This window comes from Choloepus didactylus, chromosome 10 (assembly GCF_015220235.1).
Source record: "Choloepus didactylus isolate mChoDid1 chromosome 10, mChoDid1.pri, whole genome shotgun sequence".
Lineage (NCBI taxonomy): Eukaryota > Metazoa > Chordata > Mammalia > Pilosa > Megalonychidae > Choloepus > Choloepus didactylus.
In genome coordinates, this window is record NC_051316.1 from 117,050,389 (window position 1) to 117,076,453 (window position 26,065).

Here is a 26,065-nt window from a genome sequence, read left to right on the forward strand (position 1 = left end):
GAGAGAATACATTTCTGTTATTTTAAGCCACCTAGTTTATAGCACATTGTGGAGAGACAGTGAAAGGTTATTATTATTATTATTATTATTATTATTATTATTATAGCAGCCCCAGGAAACTGAAACACTGTCCTTCTTGTCCAGTAGACACTAAACCCCATGAGCTCTGAGATCCAAATTACTCATGGTCAACATCATCATCAATACTTACCAAGTCTTTTTCAGCAAAAGTCCCAGCTGGGAAACCTGGTACTACATGTGGTCACTGCCTTACAGCTTAATAATCTAACTCTCTCTAACATATAGAACATACCAGTGACCCGCTGCAACTTGGGAGGTAAAGTGCTATACGATGACATGGAAAGTCCATGCTGGAGATAGTGATATTTTATGTGCTCCATTGGTTCAGAATATCAGAGAGCTGGGTGGGTTGGGTAGAAGGTGATTCCCCCTCAGCCTTTATCAGTGCCAATAGGTAAAGAACTAGTGTCTGCTGGAATTTGGATCAGAATGTGTTCACATCAATGTGCCCTCCAGTTCTAATGTGAGAAAGTGTTTTATTTATATCCACGAAGACCAAAAGTTAATGCCAATCTGTGCACTCTGTCTGCGCAAATGCAAACCTAAAGAGATATTCCCTAATTGTAGGTAGATAAAATAATTCCAATACAGAGCATATGATATAAAATTACAGCAAGAGAAAGGCTAGCATTATCTTAAATACTCAGAGAAGTAATATCTTTGAAATACAACAATATATAACCCAAAAGGGAATTTTGTTATGCTACAATGAACTTCAGAGGGGAATAAAGATGGCATGGTTTCTATGATGATGATGGTGGAGGAGGAGGAGAAGGAGAAGGAGAAGAAATAAATGACTAAAAGAAAAGGACAAAAAAGAAATGAAAGGATAATAGGATGATGTATTAGGGTTCTCTAGGGAAACAATCAATGAGAGATATCTATGAATATAAGATCTATAAAAGTGACTCATGCAACTGTGGGTATGCACGAGTCCAAATTCCATAGGGCAGTCAGCAAACTGGCAACTCCAATGAAGATGTTTGGTGAACTCAGGAAATGAACTGGCAACTTCAACGAACTCCTCAGGAAATGAACTGGGGTCTTTGACGAACGTGTTTGATCACCGACTCAGGAAATGAACTGGCAACTTCGACGAACTCCTCAGGAAATGCTTCACTGGGCAGCCAAAGAAGAAGTGAAGGTCCTCTATTTGTCTTGCTTAAAAGTCTTCAACTGATTGATCGGATTAATCCAGCCAACTGCATTCTCTCATTGTGGAAGACATGCCCTTCGTTGAGTCATCAGTCACAGCTGCAGCCAATTCACTGATGATTTAATAAACCAGCCTATTGGTTTATTAACCAGCCACAGATGTCCTCACAGCAATGGTTAGGCCAGTGCTTGCTTGACCAGATAGTTGGGCATCATCACCTGGCCAAGTTAACACATGAACCTAACCATCACAGATGACAAGAAAGACAATTAGCTAAGATTAAGTGGGAGTCAGTTGAGATTAGAAAGCAAAGACAGAAATGACAAGTCTGTTAGAGACAGAATTGGTACTATAAAAAATCAAGACACACATGGAGGAAAACCTGAGGTCCCTAAGAACTCAAAGAAGATAAGCAAAAAAATTTTTAAATAATTAGATAAATAATGAAAAAGAAAGGGAAAGTAAATTATGACACAATCTAAGAATAATAGGTATTCCATGAATTTTGAGTTAAAAGAAATAAAGACATAACTGAAGAAAACTTCCTAGAACTGAAAAAAGATTTTCACTGTTTTTTGAATATTTGACCCAGAAAAGTTAAGAAAAATAAACTGAAATCCGAACATCTGGAATTTTTGTTAATTATACAGGTAACAAAGAAAATCATCCAGGAAGAAAAAGAAGTTATTTTGAAAGAAATAAAATTCAGATTGGTCTCAGAATTCTCTGTAATCCCAAATGTCAAACGATAAAAAGCAATGCTACAAAGGTTTAAGGGGAAAATATTGTAATATAAGTAGTTTAAACCCAGGGAAATCATTTTTCATTTGTGATTCTTATCCTACACTATGTGTAATACAGAAAGAACCTCCTAATTGGTCACCCCATCCATCACTCTACCTCCAGTCCATCTTCCAAACCTTTTGAATTGATCCCACTTCTTTGCTGAAACAACCTGTCTTTCCATGTGTCCAATACTCTTTATATTACTCAATACAATTTTCAAAAATAGTTCTTCCATGCTTGTTTTAGTTTGCTGTAGCTAACAAAATACAGTATACCAGAAATGGACTGGTTTTGACAATGGAGATTTATTAACTTACAACTTACAGTTGTGAGGCTGTGAAAATGTCCAAGAAAAGGCATCAACACGTGATGCTTTCTCCCTGAAGACCAGCTACCTGTGATCCTCAGCTTTCCTGTCCCATAGGCAGGCACATGGTGATGTCTGCTGGTCTCTTCCTTCTCTCCCGGGTTTCACTGCTTCCAGCTTCTGGCTTCAGTGGCTTCCTCTCTGTTTTCTGTGTGTCCTCTCTCAGCTTCTCTGGCCTTTTTCTCTGAGCTTCTGTGAAGCTTCTTTCTGTGTCTTCTCTCTGTCTTTTATCCTCTTATAAAGCACTCCAGTAAGAAGATTAAGACCCACCCTGAATGTGGTGGATCACATCTCAACTTAAGATACCACTCACCAAAGGTGCTACTTACAATGGGTCCACAACCACATGAATGGATTAGCTTTAAGACCATGATCTTTTCTAGGGTAGATGCAGCTTCAAACCATCAAAATGCTTTAAAATTGTTCCTATTTCTTATTGAATAGGGGTCCCTAATGACACACTGAATGATATATTGCTAATCCTGGGGTGTGAGAGGGGAGCAAAAGGATAATTCTTATTGATATGGCATTAAATATGAACTTGTCTTTCAGCTGCCAGGTTTGAGGAGTGACAAAGATGAATATTCTGACATCTCATAAAAGTTAGGTTTTACTTCTACACACAGGACAGCTTAGGTGACTTATAAGGCCCAGTACAAAATGAAAATGCAGGGCATTTCAAGATGGTGACAGCTATGTATTAAACCATGCGTTCTAGTTTGCTAATGCTGCCGGAATGCAAAACACCAGAAATGGATTGGCTTTTATAAAAGGGGTTTATTTGGTTACAAAGTTACAGTCTTAAGGCCATAAAGTGTCCAAGGTAAATCATCAACAAACGGGTACCTTCACTGGAGGATGGCCAATGGTGTCCAGAAAACCTCTGTTAGCTGGGAAGGCACGTGGCTGGCGTCTGCTCCAGAGTTCTGGTTTCAAAATGGCTTTCTCCCAGGACATTCCTCTCTAGATTTCAGCTTCTCTCCAAAATGTCACTCAGTTGCTCTTGGGGTGTTTGTCCTCTCTTAGCTTCTCTAGAGCAAAAGTCTGCTTTCAAAGGCCATCTCCAAAACGTCTCTGTAAACTGCAGCTCCTCTCTCTGCTCCTGTGCATTCTTCAAAGTGTCCCTCTTGGCTGTAGCAAGCTCGATCCTTCTGTCTGAGCTTATATAGTGCTCCAGATCCACCCTGAATGGGTGGGACAACACCTCCATGGAAATTATCCGACCAAAGGTCTTGTCCACAGTTGAATGAATCATATCTCCATGGAAACACCCAAAGGATTCCAAAATCTAATCAACACTAATATGTCTGCCCACACAAGATTGCATCAAAGATAATGGCATTTGGGGGGACATAATACATCGAACTGGCACACCATGTGTGGGACCCTTCTGACAGTGGGGGTCATGTGCTACTGTACAGGTCACACACTCCATGAAGCCAGCGCTGGCTACGCAGTGGCCTGTCCATAGTGAGAAGATCTGAATGAGAGCTAATGAAGTCTCATGCCTCCCCACCATGTCCTCCTGATACTTAAATGGTTGCAAAAACTGCCTTTAGCAAGCCACACTGAGTTTACTGTCTAGGTCCTGAGTACAGTTTCCATCCTGCCGGCAGAGCTGCAATGCTATATTGTCTTAGGTTATCTCATGGCAATGGCACTTGGATCGCAACAAGGTAATGATGACTCATCTATGATCAGGCCCCGCTACAGTTTCACACTAGAGATGTCAGGGAAGACACAGGCACCTGTTAAGTGGCTATAGCCTAGACCTCACCTACTCTACCTCCTTCTCTCGGGGAGTCACGAACACAAGCTAAGAAGCCATCCTCCTGCCTTCCTGCTGCCCCCACCTCCTTTTCTATCATGTACCATTCCACAACCTGGGGGAGATGTCAAGTCTAATGAAAAGAACTGGCCAAACCTTAAACTCAGAAATCAGGAACAAGCAGCCTTGCTCATCACCTGCTCATAAGAACAGGAATTCACAGTGGCAGGACCCCCTCCCACGCACCCCCTCAACCCCTGCCCTAGAATGGATAAAAGCCACATTCTAACAGTATAGATTTGTCTCTCTTCTCAGGTGTGAAGTGGGGCTTGCAGAGCTGCCATCTGTCAACCTCTACCCAGAGCAGTTTTTAGCCACCCTGGGAGATCAGGCATGATGGAACTTCTTCCCCTGCTCTTTTGGATTCTTTGTGCTATGTGACAAGGAGATTATTTTCCCTTTCTGGACTCTTCATTCTGTGCAGGGAATAAAGAGATCATTTGCTGAAAGTTTTTATTGTCCCCTGAACCTGTTTCCACAATTGTAGCAACTTGTTCCACAGAGAAGACCTCTCATTCAAGAAATAGAACAGACTGTGTCTTTCCAGGTATTCAAACACTCTTTATATAACTCAGTACAGTTTTTAAAAATAGTTACTCCATGTTTTAAAATTGTTGTTATTTTTTATTGTTGTAATTGTAAATTAGATTTTTTTCTCTATCATATCACCTAATATTTTGTTTACTATATTCAGAAATATATTACTTTTATGCATTTGTTTGGTATCTGGGTATTTTACTAAGGTCTTATTAGTTTTAAGAGTTTTACAGTAGATATTCCCAGGATTTCTAGAAATATAAACACATGCCAACAGCGATGGCTTTGTCTCTTCCTTTGTAATAGTTATATCTCTTATTTCTGCTTGATGTCCTATTGTATATGGCCCCGAACTTCCAGAACAAAATTATATAAAAATATCTGGTATCTGACTTTAGTAGCAATGAGTTTAATGTTTCACTATTAAGAGTAATGGTGTTTGGTTTTAAATAGTTCATTTTTAGTATGTCAGAAAAAAATTCTACTCTAGTTTCTCAAGAGTTATTTTTTTAAGCTGGAAAAGCATGTTATTAAATGCCTTTTCACTATCTACTAAGGTTATCATATGGCTCTTTGTTCTTTAACCTAGTGTTATTATGTATCGGGTTAATCAATTTCCTTCCATTCTGGAATAAACAAAGGAACTAGCTTCATATTCCCAGAATAAAACAAACTGAGTCATTATGGATGATTCTTCTGATGCACTGTTGTATTCGGTCTGCTACCCTTTCATTTAGGACTTTTGTATCAAATTCATTAGTGAGAATGGTCTACAGTTTTCTTTTTTATACTATCAGTATTAACGCTACTGCAAAATTTTACAAGGTCTATTCATATGGTGCATTTGCAATATTGGAGACATACTGGAGAATTAAATGTGATATTACAGCAATAGCCATCTCCACACTGTTCATGCCCTTATGGAGGCACTTCTCACTACACATTCCCCAAAAGTGGAGTATTGCCTTGGATGTACATTTTTACCAGGGAGGAAGAGTTTCAGAGACTTCCATTTCACCTTTCTACCATATAATCCCTTTCTCCAAAAGTCAAAGAGTCAAAAGGAGAATTTTTCTAATAGCTGAAGTTATAGTATTCTAAATATTCATTCAGGAAAAAGAAAATCAACTATGGGATGGGTGTGGGGTGAGGGTTCCACTCAGATCATTGTGAGGCAGACTCAGGGCAGAACTCTGTTTATCACCTGAGCCCAGCTCTGCTTGGTTGAATGCAGTAGTGTTCTGGATCCATGAAAAGTCCATGTCAGCTCAGAGTCCATGTCTCATAATCCCTGAAGAGTCTTGTTATTTTCCATACTTCAGGGCACCCTGTGAGGTGTGGCAAGCCCCTTTGGGGAAAATCAGGGGGAAGAGTCCCAGTGTATAGCTGAGGTATTACTGTGGCTGTACCCCAAATGTACACCAACTCCTTTTGGTCATAAACTTACTCAGGTTTGGAAAGTTGGTTAGTGGCCAGGATCCTCTCAGTAGCTCATGTCAGGCCACAGAATTCATCAGATTGTTGTGGATTGTGTCTTTTTTCAATTATACAAGTCACGAAGAACTTTCAAGTGTTTCTCTTCTATTCTGATCCTGGCCACAACTGAAAGATCCCTGCAGATTCTGACCTTGTTTCCTCTAGTTGTTAAGTGCTCTGAAAGAGCCTCTGCACCTCTGGATTTTCCCATGCTGAATATCCTCTTCCCACAGAGAACAGATGGGGGACGCTGTTGTTTGCATTAAATTAGGGAAGTTCTGCATCTCAATGTCATATGGTATAAAACAAGATTTTAAAATTACATCCCACCTTCAGTCAATCAATCAAATAAAACCACTCCCAGCTGTTAAAGATGGCGCACTGAATCCACAATCTCTGCTAAGCATACCCATATCAAACTACTCAGCCTACCTAAAGCGAAGATCTTCCTTCCTCGATTGAGCACCCAGGCAAGCATACTTACACACGGTCTTCAGAGTTTTTTCCAACATAAGTTGACAAAATCCTACAATGCTTTTGGTGTTTTAAATCTCCTTCTTCTGGGTTAAGCATCCTGACACCTGCTAGATGGTAACATTTAGTTTGTTTAGAAATAAAGAAGGATGGGTGGAAAGTATGAAGAGAACTGGCTTCCCTGTGGCAAGGAGTTCTCTCATGAGAAGAGTTACAGCATCAGTAAGCAAGGGATGACTAGCCTTACCATGGAAGAGAGAAGGGGCTATAGGGCTCACAAAGAAAGCTACAGGGTTGGGATTTGGTGTAGTCTGAGAACTCAGAATCTTTCTCATATATCTCCACTCCATTTCCTGGGGTTTTTCTCTTTTCTAATAAGTACACTATCTTTCACAAAAGCCTGGTAAAACTATGCATTCCGTCGACACTGTACCTTAATAAGCCACAGAACCAAGCAAGGCACTTTGTTTGAAATAGAAAGAGGAAAAAAGAATCCTTTAGCACAGACATGAAAACTTCCTGGACTTCCATTCATTCCTTGAGCCAAGAGATTTGAGTTGATGACTCTCTGTTTTCAAGTTTCTCAGAGTCAACAGAAGTTCCTACTCTCTCCCACCATTCTTGCATTCTGTATCCCCTCCAGGACAGGTTATTTTATGGTGATGGCCACTTGATCTTCTCCATTGGGCACTGCATTCTGGGCTGTCAGGTAATTTAATAATTTGCAATTTCACAAATACATGCCAAGCACAGCCAGATTCCCTGACAACTACCTGGATTTTCACTGTCTTCATTCTCAACTAGAGCAGAGAAATAATACCAGCTACATGCATACATGCACACACACACATGCACATGCCCCTCCCCACTGTCCTCGGCATCAACCCTCTCTTATGCCTACCTTCTGTGCCAAGTAGAGTTCTTGTTTGACAACAACAGAAATATTTCTAGATGAGAGCAACTTAGAAGGGAAGTAGATTCAAATTTATAGCACAAAAAGAACAGCTGAAGAAACAGGTACTGCAGATAGTGTTTAGCCTGGAGAAGTCTGGAGTGCATTTGAAAGATATTATCAAATAGGACTATAAAAACAGATACCAATTCTGAAAAAAATAATCAAAGGGTTCAATTAGTAGGATAGTGGATCACTCATGGGATTAATATCAAGGCTGAAGACCCGGCCCATGAACCAAGGAAAACTGGGCATACTGAACCATAGCCAGTGTCTTATCACAGGAAATGGCACTGCTGTCAATGAACCTGGTGCCACCATCACAGTACTAAAGTATTCATTGTAAACTGTGCCCTGCTGCATTGTCCTGTTCATTCAGATTGTAAACCCTGGGGTGGCCACTTGCACAAGGCCCAGTTGCTGGGTCCAAGGAAAGCCATCATATGGTCATTTCAAGCTATGTTGCAGGAGGTGGGTCCTGCTCTCAAGAAGACTCACACAAGCATAGGATGGAGGTTCAGAAGATAAGGCACCTCCCAACAACAATCAAAAATGCTTTCTATAGGAAGAAGTCCCTCTTTTTCTATGCTACAGAAAATGATGCATGCATCTGCTCTTTTATATTCTGAAATAGTTCATCACTAAAAGCGTCTGGTTCCAGAGCATATTACCATAATTCTATAATAACATTATCTGTTTACTTCATAATTATCAGTAAGTTATAAATGCTTGTATTCGGTGTTTTCAAAGAGGAGTAAAACAAGGCTATTGCCTTCAAGGAACTTACAACCAATAAGTTTTGCAATAATATTTGTCCTTGTACTGTAGCACGAAGCAGAATGCCTCACACAATGGGCTCTTAAAGAAAGTTTTCTGAGAGAATAGTTTCCAAAATGCAGATTGTTTTTAAGAGATTCATTTAGAATATTATTGAATTTGTTAGGGGATTCTCCTGATTTAGTGACTACATTGTTAAGGTTCTCCTAAAGAAACCAAACCCAATAATTAGACTACTGGACCAGGCATTAAGCATGATCCGTGCACAAGGAAATGAGACCAATAAATCTATGGATTATGGAGGGATTGGAGAAGCCAAATGTTGGTATCAATGTCTTCCTCAAATTCAAAATGGGTAATCTGAATGCCACCAATGAGTCAAAAATAGTGAAAGTTAGCTTTTATTGTATACGAAACTGTAAGAACAGTTGTTTTAACAATTGCTAAGTATTGCTAATAGGAACCTCAGAAGGAATGTAAAAAACCACATCAAAATTGAACTAAATTGACTAATTCCACAAGCTTAAGAAGTGACTTGCTAAAGGCAAGTCCATCTACCACTTGTCAGAGCAAACATGTTGAGATTTGAAACCATCAAAAACTAAACCATGCAATTCAGCCAACCCTTCAGATGAAAAATATAAATATTCTAGTAATCATAAGAATTCCTTTAGAAGTGAGCATATGTTTACAGAAGATATCATTATGGCCCTGTTTTGTTAACCACAGATTCCCAACCCAGGCATCCAAACAAGGATGCAAGACCAGAATTAGGCAGGAAGTGACCATTTCAGAAACCTCTGGATAATTGTGAGGCATGGGAGTGCTTTCTTAAAGCCTTCTTTTACTACTGCTTTTAAAACTTCATTTTTTTGCTAACTGGTCCAGAAGGAAAATTATAAGGTGGAATGAAAAAAGAGATGAAAACTCCTGGCAAAATGATGACATGTCAGTCCTTTTAAAAGATGCTTGGAAGACTCTTCACAATGGCCCCTGTTGATTTTTAAGCATCCAAAATGTGCAAATCGCTGCATTATTTTTCATCATGTCAGAAAGCATTTGCATTTTTATTTTGTGAGGGAGGGGTGGGTGAATTCAAGGAAAAGAGGCTGGGGACAGGCCATCCTTGGGTAGCTGGTATGGGTGGGGATCCAGACTCTGAGCAAGAATGTGACTTCTAAGCATATTATATTACCATTTGCAAATAACTTTTTTGACATCCACTATCCCACCACAACTGCTTAAAGTAAGTAATTAAAGATCCCAATTTAACAGCCAAGGAAATTCAGAAAAGGAATGTGGCTTGCCCAAGCATCAGCTCAGTGTAACAAAATTAAACTACAACACTGACGTCCGAGTTGATTTGGTTGATGTGATGACCTTCCACCATGCCTCCCTTTGGAAGCTCAGCAACTTATCAAACTTTCTCAGAAAAAAGATCACCTCTCAGTAAAAAGGTATACAGGCAACTACAGCTCCTGCAGGAAACTCCAAACCAGCTTTGGGAGTTCACTGAAGCATGACAGGGACCTGTGACTTGCTTCTAACCAACAGAAAACGGCAAAGACAATCGATATTATGTGAGGCACCATCTTACTAGCAGACTCACTCTCGCGCTCCTACTGGCCTTGAAGAAGTAACTACCATGTTGCAAACTGTGTATAGAGAGAACCACTGGGCAGGTGGCCTCTGGGAGCTGCAGGTAGCTCTGGCCAAGAGCCAGTAAGAAGCCAGGCCCTCAGCAACTATGGGCCACAAGGAAATACATTCTGCCAATCACTTGAATCATCTCAGAAGTGGAGTCTTCACCAGTCAAGCCTCCAGATGAGAACACAGCCTTGCAGGCACACTGGATTGCAGCCTGTGAGACCCTGAGCAGATGATCCAACTAAGCCATGCCTAGATTTCTCACCTGCAGAAACTGTGAGATAATAAATGTGTGTTGTTGTAAGCCACTAAGTTTATGGCAATTTGTTACACAGCAACAAGCAGGGCTGGACTTGAACCCACCTTCTCCTATCACAAAACTTTATTTCTTCAGTCGCACAAAGAAGAAATAAGCTATGTAGCTACAGCAAGCTTATAAAATGGGAATGTAAGTGGGGCCTGATGTTCAGAAGCCCCAAGGAGATGACTGTCCCTTGACCAAGACAGCTGTGCTCACTGATCCCCTCCCTAAGCATCAAAGGACATACGACGAACAGAATCAGCTCCTCCCCCTTCCTAGAGGCACCGTGGCATCACAGAAAAGAGCTATAAAGACCCATGTTCTGCCCCTTATTTGCTGCATTACTTTGGGCAGGTCATGCCACCTCCCTCAGCCTCCATTTTTCTCATCTTTAAAACAGAAGACATCTTGTATAGTTTGCAGGGATGTAAAGGGATTTAGAGCTCAAATACATAGTTGGCATGTATTAGTAATTAACGAATGGAAAAGCTGTTACAATTAAATCATCTAAATGCTAATATACTATCTGTCATTTCCTCTTAAGAATAAAAATTTACAGGGTAGTGGCTATGCTTTAAATTTTCTGTGCAAGAACTAAAGCAATTGGAGGGACCAATATGTATTTAAACTGATGGTTAAAAACAGTGATGCCCTTATCTTGAGGGTTCTTATAAACTACTACTGTTCTTGTCAGTCATAACTTGTATTTTACAGACCCTTAAATTTTATAGGACATTTCCACATCCTGTTTTCTCTTTTGAGTGTGTGTTATTCCCCCACTCCACCCCTGCCACTTTTTTTTTTCCACATAGGGAAAACAGAACAACTTGTCCATGGCCATAGAACTATTAATCAGCAAAGCTGGGAAAGGAACCCAGGTCTTCTGATTCCAATTCCAGAGCTTTTCCTATGACATTCCCCTCCTAATTAATGAAAAATGTTCAAAACTAATTTAGTTTAATTTATGTTAATTTTAAAAATAAATATATTCCATTCTGTTCTTTGAGGAGAAGAGTCACTGTGCAATGAAATAAAATATTCAAGCTGCCTCAAATCCGTTGTGGAATAGGGCATGCTAGAAATGCATTTCCAAAGAAAGATGAGACTACTTGGTTTAAATAATTATGCCTAAAATAACCACCACAATTAAGCAGCTCCTTAGCATCAAGTTTCTGGTTTTGGCACAGGCAGTTGGGTTTCCCTTGAATTTTTCCACACTGGTTACGAAACAAGATTAATTGAATCATATACTCAAGTTCATCTTGGAACTCTGGGGAAGACGGCTACCACAGGGCACGCAACACATCTGTAACAGAGTATTAAGGCTTTATCCACAAATCACAAATGAGCCACCAGTCCTCGCAGGCTTGTGATCGTCAACACATTTTAATTTAACAACAACAAAACGTCTGCCGTTCTGAAATGAACACAACCGCAGACTTATTCACACAAATGAAAATCATCTGCTGAATTCGGTACCACACTTCTCTCTTTTTCTAGACTGGACTGTGCAGGACACAGAAGCCAGGGGAAGTTTGATATCTCTATATCGCCTAAAGAAGTCAAGCAAAGCATCAGATAGGAATTTGGACTAAACCTCCTTTCAGGTCCCACACAGCCCTGGGAACCCATGATTCAAATGTGCACTTTGCTATTCTAGGGTACAAGCATATGAGTCCATGGAGAAAGCCTAATTTATAAGAAAATGCATAGGTTCTGGTCCAGTGCTACTACTTTGAATCACCCAGCTACAGACATTTTCTAACAGCACTGCCATGTACCAGTTTAACTACAGATCCCCAAGCACTTCTATTTGCCACCTGAAGAAGGAAAGATAAGAAGGGGAAAGCAACCAAACCAGGGAGAAATAGAGGTGATGTCCAAAGACAGATTAAATGCATTTTCAAGGTTTCAAGTAATCTAGTTATGGGAAACCAGACCATTAAATAATAAATGTTAGATGAAACAGCAACAAACATTAGATTAAGAAAAATATTCATAAATACCAACTAATATAACACCTGAAATAGCAATAAATTGCCTTATTAGAATATATTCCCAGTAGAGCAATGGTAAGCAAAACCATCAGATCTCCTAGAAAAGCTTGTGGAGGAGTATGTGGTGATGGGGGTAAAAAATTAAAATAAAAGGAGGAAAGATATGGAACAATTAAGCTGCATCTGTTTCTTCCACATCAGTGGGGGGCATTTTTCCCTAAATCAGTTGAATAGTCAATGATGTGGAAGATGAGGGCTCATTAAGCAGCCACAGACAGCACCTGAAATGGCTTGTCAAACAGTCATGCCTCTGAAAATCAACAGGGAAGCAGTAGGTGATGCTTCATTTATGGAAGGAAAAGACAAAAGGAATCAAGACCCCACCACAGGGCAATGGGGCATTATGCAGCTCGTTCTGCTCAGCTCTGCCTAAAAATGATAAAGATGCAGAAAGCCAGATTGGGAAAAAGAAACAAAGGAAGCAACAAGGTAGGAAGGAAAAAATATGTATATCCTTACTATGTGTCAGTACTGTACATCGTCTCTTTTTCCTTCACCATAACCCAGTAAGGTAGATATTGTTTCCACTTTTAGAGATAAGAAAATTAAGGCTCACAAAGGGTAACCTGTTCAAAGTCCCAAGGCATTTGATGCAAAGGCAGATTTGCCCAACTTCATACCCTGGCCTCTTACTTAACATAGCAAGGCTTTTTTCCAGAAGGAAAAAAAATATAAATGCTAATGACCATCAGTGAGAGAGCTTGGGTTTTAGGACATTAGGAAAGAAAATGATTGGAGACCTGTGACTTATTAAAAAGCTGATTGTGGATTCAGCTCATGCTTCTTGCTTGTCAGGAAGCTTGGAGGATCTACAGTTCAATCAAGAATGAAGAAAAAATATTCAACCTCTGTGTTCAGCACATTTGTGTGTTTTTCTTTCTCTGCAGTAGGAACTTTACTGTTGTGCTGAGCCAAACATGCTTGTGTAGCTCTTCCAAACACTTATCAAGTGGCCCTGCTTGCAAGGAGAAGACTGCTGATGAAGATAGATCCAGGGGCCTTCCAGGCCAGGAGCCCAGTTTCTCAGATCGTGTGAATTTCCTCATGAGGGAACTTGGGATCCTCTTTGGCTAGAAAATGCTGAAAGAAAGTAATACTGCTTAAACAAGATAATTTTCAATGCCCCCTTTTGACCCTTAGATTTTATAACCCAGCATTCAGTCAGGAAAAGGGGTTTTATTTAACAAATACTTCACAACTCCCTACTGAGTGCTGCTTATTAGGTTTCATTTCACTCATTCACTGGACTCAGTCTCCAAGAAATCCATAGCCCCTGAGCTGCAATGGGAGACATGCAGCCAGAACAAAGGAGGGACCCCATGTTCTTCTCTGCACCCATCAGGCCCCCAAGTGCTGGCTGCTCTCAGGTCTGGACTGCACACTCCTAGAAGAGCAGGAAAACCTGGAATGTGTCCAGTTGTGGGCATCACCAGGTAAGCAGCCTCAACCCATGGCACTAGAGGAACTGTCAAAAAAAGCAAAAGCTGTTTGCCCTGCAGATGATTTGAAAAGGCTAAGACCTATTGAAAGACCTATTAAACTTGCCTCTGATGGCCCTAAGGACAGTCGTAGAGCCAGGAGGTTCAAGTTGCAAGCAGGAAGAATATGGCTCAATAAAAGAAAAAGCTGACTTAAAACCAGAGCCATTGAGCAATAGCTTGTGCTGCCTTGGTGGGAGCTGGTGATCATCCTAGCACCACTGCAAAGAGGAGCCAAATACTGAGGTAAGAGATACTGTGGCAAGGATTTAAGGATCAGTGAGAAGACGGCCTATGTGGAAAGCCTTTTAGATCTCTCCTGAATCTGGTTTGTATCCTAGGCAAAGATTGGGTAGGTGAAAGAGAAAGGACAGAAAGGCTTCCAAAAAGCCTAGCTCCCTTTTTCAAGGCATGGCAAGGAGCCTTCTCCAGATTTCCAATAGAGTTCTAGAATGCTTTAATTGTCTGGACATTGCTGATCACTTCTAAAGACCACCATTTTTTTTAACTTTAGGAAAGTTAACTAGACACAAGGCCTAAACCAGGACTATGTAACAGTAGAATTTGAGTAGAATTATGCAGTCAGCTCTTTGAGATGAAGACAGCAGAGTGGTCAAGGGCACCAGCTCTGAAGTCACTGCCTGGGTTCAAGCCTCCATTTTGCCACTCACCAGCAACGTGGTCTTGTTTAGTTTGGTTAACCTAGCTATGCCTCGGTTTCCCCATCAATAAGATGAAATTTTTTTGAGGATTAAATGAGGCTTAAGTGGTGCCTGCATAGAGTAGGGTCTCGGTAAATATTAGTTATTACTATTTTATAGAAACAGAGGCAGACTCATTTGTTTGAACTCCTGAAGATGGCACCTCTATAAGAAAAAAATTCAAAGAAGAGGAAATGTACACAGTTCCCACCCTGACCAGGAATTTGAAGGTCTCCCCCACCCCCAGACTTTCAGGGAAAAACCTAAAATGAGAACAGGCCCCAGGAGAAAGTTATTCTGCCACTAGGAGATGGCTCAGTGGTGTCACAGTCCCAGATCAGAGGGCCTAATTCTGAAGTGTTAATTCTCCAGAAATTTGGAGCAGTCTCTTCTCATTCAAACTAAAATCTTAATTTCTCCCTAATGTTAAGAGTACCCCACTTTATAAAAATCGATAGTTCTGAGTGCTTTCATGACACATAACTCATTTGATGATTATACCCAAGCTCTGATGCACATATTGTCCCCCATTATATAGATGGAGAAACTGAGGCTCAAGAAGATTGACACTATCAAAATCACACAGTGACTTGGTGGTAGAGCTGGAATTTAATCCCAAGTCTAATGATTCTAAATCCCAAACCCATCATCCTTGAAATGGACAGCCTTGATATCTTGGAAAAACCTCTCTGAGTCTCAGGTCCCCATCAACACAAGGACAAAGCTACATCACTTCACCCAGGGATGCTATGAAGAGCTCTGAATTGTGCATACATTAAATGAAGAAAAGGAGATCTGAATGCCCTTAGCAGCTTGACCCCGAACGTTCTCAGAGATCAGGGAGCTGACCCTTACATGTAGAGATGGTACTTTTAGCCACCCTAGCCTGATGTGTGCAGTAATGAAGATCAGTTTATAGTCAAGTTTGTCAAAGTCCCCACCAAGCTGATGGCTAGAACCCCTTCATTCATTCAAGAAATTTTGTGAGTTCCAAGTGCTGGGTATACAGTGGTTAATAAAACAGCAGTCTAGTGGGAGAGACAGGCATTGATCAATGAACCACAAATAAATTATATGTAATTATAAACTGTGATAAATATGATGAAGGCAAATAACTAGATATTGTAAGAGAGAATAACAGAAGGGTGGGGTTTATTAAACCATGCAAGAACTACCCCATCTCCAATGTTGATCTCTCTGGGGAAAGCTGTATTTTAGAATAAGGCTTGTCCTATGGCCAGAATTGAGGGCTTGCATGTTCAAATATACCTCCAGAGAAGACTCTGGAGGTTTAGTAAAAAAGCCCATCATGGGTGGAACAGAGAGAATGACAGCAGCTCCATAAGAAGGAGACACTACCTAGGCACCCACTTTGCTACACATGGGAATAAGAAACACAAGAGAGACCCTCATTAGCTGAGCTCAAAAAGTATAAAAGGAGATGGGAATCTGGCAGGAGGGAACATACCACCCATGAGCAGTAAGTAACCTTTAACACACAGATGACAATATATGTCCACCCAAAGCCTTGTACATGGATATAACTGGAAACAAGCCAAGTGCCATAATGCCCAAAACTGGAAACAACCCAAATGTCTATCAACAGGTGAACGGATGAACAAATTGTGGTATATTTTTGAAATGGAATAGGTAATCCAACGAACTACTGATACATGCAACAATATTGATGAAACTCACAGACATGCTGCTAAGTGAAAGAAGCCAGACATAAAAGGACACATGCTGCATGATTCCATGTATATGAAAACCTAGACTAGACCAAACTAATCTATAGTGATATCAATCAAATTAGTATTTGCGTGGGGCATGGTGCAGGGAGAGGGAGCAGGGGGAAGGGATCGACTGGAAAGAGACATTGACATCAAGAGAACTTTCTGAGGAAATGAAAATGTTCTGTATCTTGATTGGGTGATAGTTACATGGATCTGCCACCTGTATACCAGCATGCATAAATTTCATTGCATGCAAATTATACCTCAATAAAGCTGACTTTTAAAAAAATTACTCATTCTTTCCATTTTGTACATATTCTTTCAGAAATTGAAACAATTTCCTCAGGGGGAAGGAAGTCAAAGAAATTCAATGCCATATTCAAAATCACTCCTCCATCCTTAACTATTGCCTGGTGAACATCACCCCTCCAAGGCATCAGCCCCCTGCTGAAGAACTAGAGAACGTGCTCTTGTGCACTGGCAGGTAGCAGCCAGCCCCCAGCACCACTAGCAAACATTTCTTTCAGGAGACAACTAAGTTCTCATTCATGGATACCTACCCCCCCAAGTCAGAACACCCCAGTTGGCCACTCAGAATAGGATCCCTTTGGGGAAACTCCATTACCTGTCCAAGGCCTCCACCCTATGAAACAGTTGTTTCATTTACTAAGCAAATGTTGCTGAGGACTTTATCCTGTCCCTCATACGAAGAAACACAGGAGAAGTTCTTCTCAGGTCTTTGTCCCAATATTAATTGTGCTAAACTGTTTTTCACTTATGGATATGACTATGATTCAACTTTTTGCATTAGCTGCTCAAAAGATAAACATACGGCTCATCTCTAGCAAGCATGCAAAAGTTTAAGGCACACATTTTATCCAATAGCCTCACCCAGGTTTCAACTTATTTTCCCTACCATTATTTTCTTTTTGCCCTAATTTCCTCCTTTACTTTTTTAAAAACTTTTTGAAGTGTCTGTTTTTAAAAATCAACCTAATTCTTTTTGGGACAAATTAGTATGTTGATAGTTTTTATGTCACTTTAAACTTCAAGAGAAAAGTGAAGATTGTACCACAGGAGATTTTCTCTTTATATTGTCGCATTTTGTCTTTGTTTTGGTTCATTCACTGTCTGTCAAGGCTTCAACAAAATCCCTTCCTCTCTCTGAGCCTCAGTTTCTTCATCCATTAAATGAGGGAGCTGAATTAGATCACACCCAGTATCCTTCACCAATGGTGGGTCGAACCCCTGCTCTGAACACTGCAACAAAGAGAGCTCCCCTCCCAAAGCAATTTGCAGAATGGATTTACCATGTTATCCTTGCATGAGATTCCCAGTGGCTCTCTCTAATCTTCATCAATATTTCTGTGAAGAGCATCTTATTTGATCAGCTTCTTGGAGATATATTTGGGATGGAAATCTTTCCAGTACTCAACTGTTGACTGATAATGTGGAAGAAATACCAACACTGTGGATTATAAATTAATGTAGGGAAGATGGGGATAAAAAAGATGTGAAAATGTTTTACAAACATAAACCTGGAAATGGTTAAGACAAAAAAGGCCAGATAGATAGACAGACAGATAGATAGATAGATAGATAGATAGATAGATAGATAGATAGACAGATTTTTTTTCTCATTTTAAAGCCAGTGCCTTCAGTTGCTCTCCTTAGCTTGGCTTAAATTGTAGTAAAGTCTTCCTGAAAGCTGCTCTCTCCTTGTGATTCCCACTCCTTATCAGGTACAATTAGCAACATTGGTTTTTCTTCCACAGATGAAGAAACTAAGGGTTAGAGAGATTGAATGATCCTCCTAAGTCATACAAATAAGCAACAGAAAAAAGTGAGAGACTATCTTCGTTTCCAAGGGCTGCTGTACCACAAACTGGGTGGCTTCAAACAACAGAAATCGATTGCCTCACAGTTCTGGAAGCCACAAGTCTGAACTCAAGGTGTGGAAAGGGCCGGGCTCCCTTGGAAAGCTGTCAGGCAGGATCTTTCCCTGCATCTTGCAGCTTCTGGTGTTTGCCAGCCATCCTTGGTCCTTCTTTGCTTACAGAGGCAGCGCTCCCACCTCTCCCTGCCCCTCTTCCTCTGCTTGGAAGGACATCCTAATTCAGTATGACCTCGTCTTCACTTTAACACACCTGTGAAGACCCTGCTTCCAAATAAGGTCACATCCACAGGTGCCAACTTCAACATATCCTTCAGGGGGACACAATTCAACCCATAGCAGGGACCACGTCTTCTGACTTCAGACCCAGGGCTCTTCCCACCACACACTCTGCCCCACTATGGTGGGCTCACTTTTATTATCCCCTATTCCATCAGATCTCTCCCTTCTATGCCCATTTCCATTCTTACCCCTTCAATTATAGCTACTGACCAATTTTATACAGCTTGATGGACACATTTCAGCCGACTCTAAGTCAGAAAACATTATTAATATCTTAGCTGTCAGGATGAAGAACTGAAAACCACCCAACTGGTTGGAATGCAGAGCAGAAGCCAATACAATGAAATTTACAGACTTAATATACAGGCCTGAACAAGCAATGTAAAAAATTAAATTAGAGGTATGTAATAGGGGAGACATAATAAGCTACCTAAGAGTCCCATTATGTGCTTTGCTGCCTGGAGTCTCCATACTTCATGTTGTTCCCTCTGCTTGGAATGCCCTTCCACCTAGTCTGTGCTGCAAGGGCCTGTCAAATCCCAGCTCAATTATTTACTCCTCTTGGAAGACTTAACTGGCACACCCAGGCACAATCATCAAATCCTTCTTTTATGTCACAACTGCGTCTGACACATACCAACCTCACAATATTTTAATTGTATATGTACATGCCTGTCTCCTATATGCAAGCCAAAAGTAGATTGTCCCAGGAATCCTATGTGCCTTGTGATTATTTGCTTATATATCTGCAAGTTTCTAGAGAATGGGATTTAGTTCTTTTACATCCTGTATCTCCACAGCCAGGTAAACTTCTAGATGGAAATAGGTAAACTTCTGTGTTCTGGTGAGCAAGACAGAAATTCCCACAATTGTGGCTCTTATATCCTTGTGGAGGGACATAGATAATACACATCAAGGCAAAATAAATAAACAAGAAAATTTCAGATGGTGGTAAATACTATGAAAACTTCAACAGGGTGTATAAAAACAAACTTGACGACGGTTATGTTACATGAGTCAAGGAAGGCCTATGGAAAGGGGGAACTGTGTGCTGAGGCTTGAGTGAAGCCTAAGAGCCAGCCATGGGAAAATCTGGGGAAAGACCACTCCAAGGCCAAATACATCACTGAGGCTGGAAGAAGCATGGAAAGTTCAAGGTCAGAATCCAACTGTTTATTAGGTTTAGAATCATATATTTATCCTCCATGCGGGTAGGAGTAGAAGAAGACAAAAGGGAATGATTACTATTTCTTGAATACTTTCCAGATCAGAACTCTACACAGATGATCTCTTATAACCTTCACAACCATAAACCTGAGTATCCCCATTTTACAGGTGAGAAAACCAAGGCCCAGAAAAGAGGTGGTTGATCCCTGCCCCAGCTCTCCCCACCACACCACCCTGACACCAGCTGCCTCCTGATACAGAAGAAGAGGTGAGAGAAGAGCACAATTTATTCTAATACCAGATAAAAAGCTGTAAGTATCACAGCAATGTGAAGCCAAAAGCTGTTGGTTATTTCGGGGCATGAAAGAACAGAACCCATTTTTCCTACTTCTGCCCATCTGTCAGTGCCATGGTCTACCATGGGCTCCCAGAGAGGTCCTTCAAATACATTTTCTGAGCGTTATGGTAAAGATTCAGTTTGAAAAGAAAACTGGCTGTGAAAACTGAGCTGTAGATAATTCCCTAAACTCTTTTCCTTAATTATGGTGCATACAGGCAGCCAGAAACAAAGACTTGGGCCCTCTGTTGGTTCTCAGACGGCTCATCTGAAGACTAGGTATTTATTTTAATTCAGGACAAGGTTCCTTTTAAAGGAAAATCAAAGAGTCCCTGAAGAGATTCTCCTGCTAAGATTTCAATCTCCATTTCCTCTGAAATGGATGTCAAAGGCAAAAACCCCAGGATCCTTGTGACAATCCACTTTCGGTTTCTAATTTTGACAAGGAAACCATAATCTGGTAGCCTAACCCCTGACGAAGAATGCAAGAAGGAATGAAAATCAAATCGAGGAATCGATCAAAAAGAGAAGTCTGGGCAAAACAACATTCATGGAAATAAAATCTCCTGAGGCTCTAAGCTAACAGGAGCAGCTGGTAAAGACCACCAGTGACAAGAGGGTGAGTGAGGGCTTCCAGTGAGAGAAAGCAGAGTGGCTTCTGGGGGACAATGGAGCAGAAATTAGCATTCCAATGAACCAGCACAAAGGGACTCTTCCCAAGCCCTGGAAGGAGGCCCCTCTTCTCCTGGTCCTTCTTGAGGTCTGCTTGTGTCTCTCACAGCCTTCCCACAAAATACGTTGGTTTCCTACACTTTACCTTCTGATAAATATTTTTTAATAGAAGTGGGGTTTATTTAGCTCAGAATAAATCCCTGCTCTGCTTGGTATTTGGATAGAATGTGCCCCCAACATCTAAACACACGCTTGTTGTCAGAACTTTCCTGTCTCCTTTTCTCTTTCTTTTAATAAAACTTTGGATTCCACTGAGTATTCTTCTACTCTTAAGCTCCAAACATTTCAAACAGCACAAAAGATATGACAAGATGAAAGGAAGTGTCCAGAAGTAGACAGCTAGACAACTAGTTAGCAGCTGTCTGCTTTTCTTCAGGGGTTTTTTATTTTTTTTATTTTTTTCTGTAGGGGGTAGAAAGTTTATTTTTCATTCTTGAAGAAGCTGACTGCAAGCACTCTCTCTCTCTCCTTCTCTCTCTCCTTCTCTCTCTCTCTCTCTCTCTCCTTGCATTGGCTATTTCCCAAGCCTATTTAGTGTTAGAGGGAGAAAAACACTTACGATGCCATATGTAACCCTGACCTTTAGAACTCATTGTCCTTCTGGGGCAATGTGTGGAGAGCTGCCGCGTTAAAGTGGAATTGCTCATTCTCCATCTTTTATAGTCCACTGTTTGCAATTTAATGAGGTTTTGGTGTTCCATCTAGTCAGGGTATTTCTTTAACAAAAGGAACACAAAGCACAAGTTTTGATTTAAAAAAAAAAAAACTACCAGGCTTTGGGGAGCTGGTTTAAATCTGTTTCGGATCTGGATTAACGGAGGTTTGATTTGAAGTTATTCCTCTTCTCCCCTGACAGGTCTGGCAAGGGCATTATTCTTTAATTCTTGATTTTAATTGCACTGCATTGTAAATTTCTCTCCTCGTTGCCTGAGCAGAACTTAAGCTCATGAGATGAAGGTCCTATAGCAAGAAGACAAAACTTTGGAGCTCAGCTGAGAGCACCTCCCCAGTGCTAATCCAGATCCTCTCTCGCTTCTCAAATGGATACTGCTGGAGGGGAAAAGAGGCAGCAAGAGCTTCCCTGCAGGAGTTCATCTAGGGCTGGAAGTTTGCAGCATTGCTTGTATCTTTCTCTGAAATACCCTATCACTCTTCCTTCCTGCCCATCAGATATCACCACAGGGCCCCCTAGTTTAACCTGGCCAAACTGGATTTTCTCCCCACCCCCAAAACTTGCTCCTTGTCCAGGACCATTCACACAAGCTGCAATCTCCTCCCCTTGTTCAAGAACTGGACGGTCGGCCCAGACTTTTCCTTCTCTCACCTATCAACACATCAAATCCGTCTCCATTGATAACAATTCTCCTTCCTAAACACCTCTCAAATTTATCCCTGCCCTCTCCCCAGCCCCTGATAGTACCCAGGTTAAGTTCTCCTAATTGATAGTACAGCCTGAAGTCTTGTTTCCATGTGTTTGAACCTCCACACTGCAGCAAGAGACATTTATTATTATCATTACCATTATTATTATCATCCCTTTCATTGCCATCCCCCACTTGATTTCCATCTGCTTCCAGATAAAGTCGAGACCTGACCCAGGCTTCAGGGCCCCTCATGATTTGATCTCTGTCCAGAGATGGCTCATCCCCTAAACTCAACCCCAGTTACACTGACATACTCTCAGGCTGCCATGATTCTCTTTAAGCTAATCCCTCTCCTGGGAAGTCCTTCCCTCACTCCAGCCTAATCAAGGTCTCGGTTAACTCCATGAAAACTTGTCCTGACCCTCGTTTTGGTTAATGGTCCCACCTCTGTTTGCCCACAGCATGGCATGAACACCTCTATCCCTGCACCCTCTGTGAGCCACTGACTAGCAGTGCTCCCTGATGCTAGCTTCTCTCTATGCTAGCCAAATGGGGGGCAACTTATGCACCTCTCTCACCGTCTAGCCCAGGGCTCAGCATCAATAAATACCTGATAGTTAGATTAACTAATTAAACAGATAGGTCAGGATTCCCATAGCCCTATCTGTCAGCTGTGGTGGGAGAAGAAATGGAGAGGTTCTCTTCATAAAGCTACCTTAGAGCAGTTTGTCTGTCTAGGGTTCACCCTGGGTAGGATGTAAGCATGGATGTAAGGGGCTATGGGGGGAAACACCCTAACCCTGCCATTGATGGACTTCCTAGGCAGAGATTCCTTAGTGACAGCATTAATCCTTCCATATCATGGAGGGGCAGTTTGGGGATAGCAGAATGAGCTTTGGACTAGAATCCCAAGGCCTAAATCCTCTGTCATTTATGACTTTGCAACTCTGTGGAAGTCATATAACCTCTCTGAGCCATTATTCAACAGAAAAATACTATCCCTCCTGCATGTTTCACAGGCTGGATATGAGGGTGACATCACACCTAAAGGCAGTTTGCAAACTGAGGGTGATGCAAGCTATTATCCTTATTTCTTTCAAGGGTTTAATCCCCTGTTCAGCTTAGAAGTCTGCCTGAATATTTTAAAAGTCTGGCCCCTAGCTGTGTTCTCCCATGAAAATTGTGAGCATATATTTACAAGCAAGTAGGATATAGGGCATACCTGTGCGGTACAAGGTAGTAGCTTGAAGTAGTGATCAGTGTGTTTTTCCCTCACATCTGCTCTCACAGAATTTCTTCACCATTTCTCCAAAGATGTCCTCCCTCCACACATACCCAGATAATTAGATGTGAGTCATCGACTGCCCAGGGACACTGAGGAACCAGAAAAGCAAGAGGGCATATTCTTAAATATTAAGTTCAAAAGTCATTAGTGTAGGTGTACAGTGGAAAGGTTGAGAACACACTTTCAGAGTGCATTTTTCCTGCTACCAACTAATAAAAGGCTCCATACAGGCTGAGAGAAAGGAAGAGGGGGGCCATGCAGACAGAAACAAAGTGAGATGGGGCACTGCAGGCACCATCCAGCCACAGCAGCAGCTTGGGGAACTGAGCATAAAACTGGGTTCCCTCACTGCTATCAAGTGTCAACTATCAGCACAGCACCCAAGAGTCACCCAGGAGAGGAGAGTTTCATCTCATCTCTGCCCCCAGAGTTTGTGCAGCACCTCCTCCAACCCACTCCATATTAAAAATGCCTCATTCAATGGTCCAAGCCACTTGTACAGCCCAACACACACACACTCTCCCTCTCCTTCTCTCTCTCTCTAACACACACACACACACACACACACACACACACTGAATAGACCAGGGAGTAGGGGTGGGGGGAAGTACGTAGGCTATTCCCACAATTGCACAAGGTGAACTAGATGGAACATAAGACATCCCACCAAGCTGGTTCATTGGCTGACACACACAAACACACACACACACACACACACACACACACATCTCTCCTCTTACATATATGTAACCAAGAGAAAAAGAAAACCCACATATGTATTTTGTATGCTCCACAGAGTTTTGTTTGTTTCTGTTTTGAACAACTGGCCAACAAATGAAGGTTCTCTATTAAAATTCAGATTTCTGGCTTCTCTTGAAAAATCAGAACATCTCACAGATCTGCATCCATAACCCCCTCATGGTAACAATTGGTTGGAATAGCATAGTGACCAGCCCTTTAGACAGGGCCTGATTTGCCCAAGTCCCCACCACTCCTTCTTCTGCTCTCAGTAGAGAATTCGTTCAGTTGTCATTTGTCACCAACCTCATTGTCCCAGTTTGCTAAAGCTGCCAGAATGCATATAACAGAAATGGATTGACTTCTATAAAGGGGATTTATTAGGTTACAAATTTACAGTTCTGAGGTCCTAAAAGTGTCCAAACTAAGGCATCAACAAGATGATACCTTCACTGAAGAAAGGCCAATGGTGTCTGGAATACCTCTGTCAGCCGGGAAGTAATGCAGCTGGTGTCTGCTGGTCCTTTGCTCCTGGGTTGCATTGCTTTCAGCTTCTGGTTCCAGTGGCTATCTCTTTAGCATCTGTAGGCTCTCACTTAGCTACTCTGGGGCAAACTCTGGGCTGTGTCTCTTAGCTTAGCATCTCCAAACGTCTTTCTGTCTGCATCTCCAAGCATCTGGGTTTGTGTTGGCTCTAAGCTCTCTCTCTCCCTGAGCTCTCTTAAGGACTCCAGTAAAGTAATTAAGACCCAACTTAAAAGGGCAGGATCACATCTCCATGGAAATAATCTAATCAAGACATCCCACCCACAATTGGATAGGTCACATCTCCATGGAACCAACCTAATCATAAGATCCCACCCACAATAGGTCTGCCCGCACAAGAGTGGATTAAGAAAACATAGTCTTTTATGGGGTACATAACACAATCAAACCAGCACACTCATGCTGTTGTCTTCCTAATAGTAGAGATCAAGGAAAAGCAAAATGTCTCTTACAGTCATATTTCTACCAAAAGCAAAAAGGTAGGCCAGCCCAAGGAATCCTTATGTTTCAGTTGACTCTGCCCTTGTGAGCATGGCTGGCCCCGCCCCTGCACACCTCTTACCGTTCCAACTTCCTGGTTGGCTCATCACACCCTGGTTACCTAGAAAACTCTTACTCATCCTTTAGGTATCAGCCTAAAAGTTACTTATGACAATAACTTTCAGGGATTGAGGGGAGAGTTAAAGAAAGTTTTCCATAATAATAAGGGAAGTTATCACAGTGGTCAAGGTGTGGTCAAGTGACCAATGAAGGCTAGCACTGGGACAGTGGGAGTGGGTATGTGGGCATTATGGGTTCATTGTGTCCCCCAAAAAGATATGCCAAAGTACTAACCCCCAATACTTCAGAATGTGTCCTTATTTGGAAATAGGGCCATTGGGGATGGAATTAGATAAGATGACGCCGAAGTGGATTAGAGAAGCTCCTAATCCAGTATGCCTGCTGTCCTTCTAAGAAAAGGGGAGAAGGCCAGGTGACCACAGAGGCAGAGACTGCAAGCCAAGGAACACCGAGGATGGCCGGCAAAACCACCAGAAGTTAGAAGGGCCAAGGAAGGGTTCTCCCCTGCGGGTTTCAGTGGAGCATGGCCTTTCTGACACCTTGATTTTAAACTCCTGGTCTGCAGAACAATGAGATAATAAATTTCTGTTGTTTTAAGCAACCTAGTTTGTGGTACTTTATACTGCAGTCTTAGGAAACTAAGACAACAGATAGTTTTACAGTGACAGAATCACCAGGTCTTAGAGAGAAGAGGGAGAGAGTCAGACTTAGGTCCTGGGGGTGAACTATCCAGTACTGGAAACAACAGAGCTTCTCCCAGTCAGCTATCCTGAGCACCCCACCTTCCCCAGCAGCCTTCTGTTGTCTT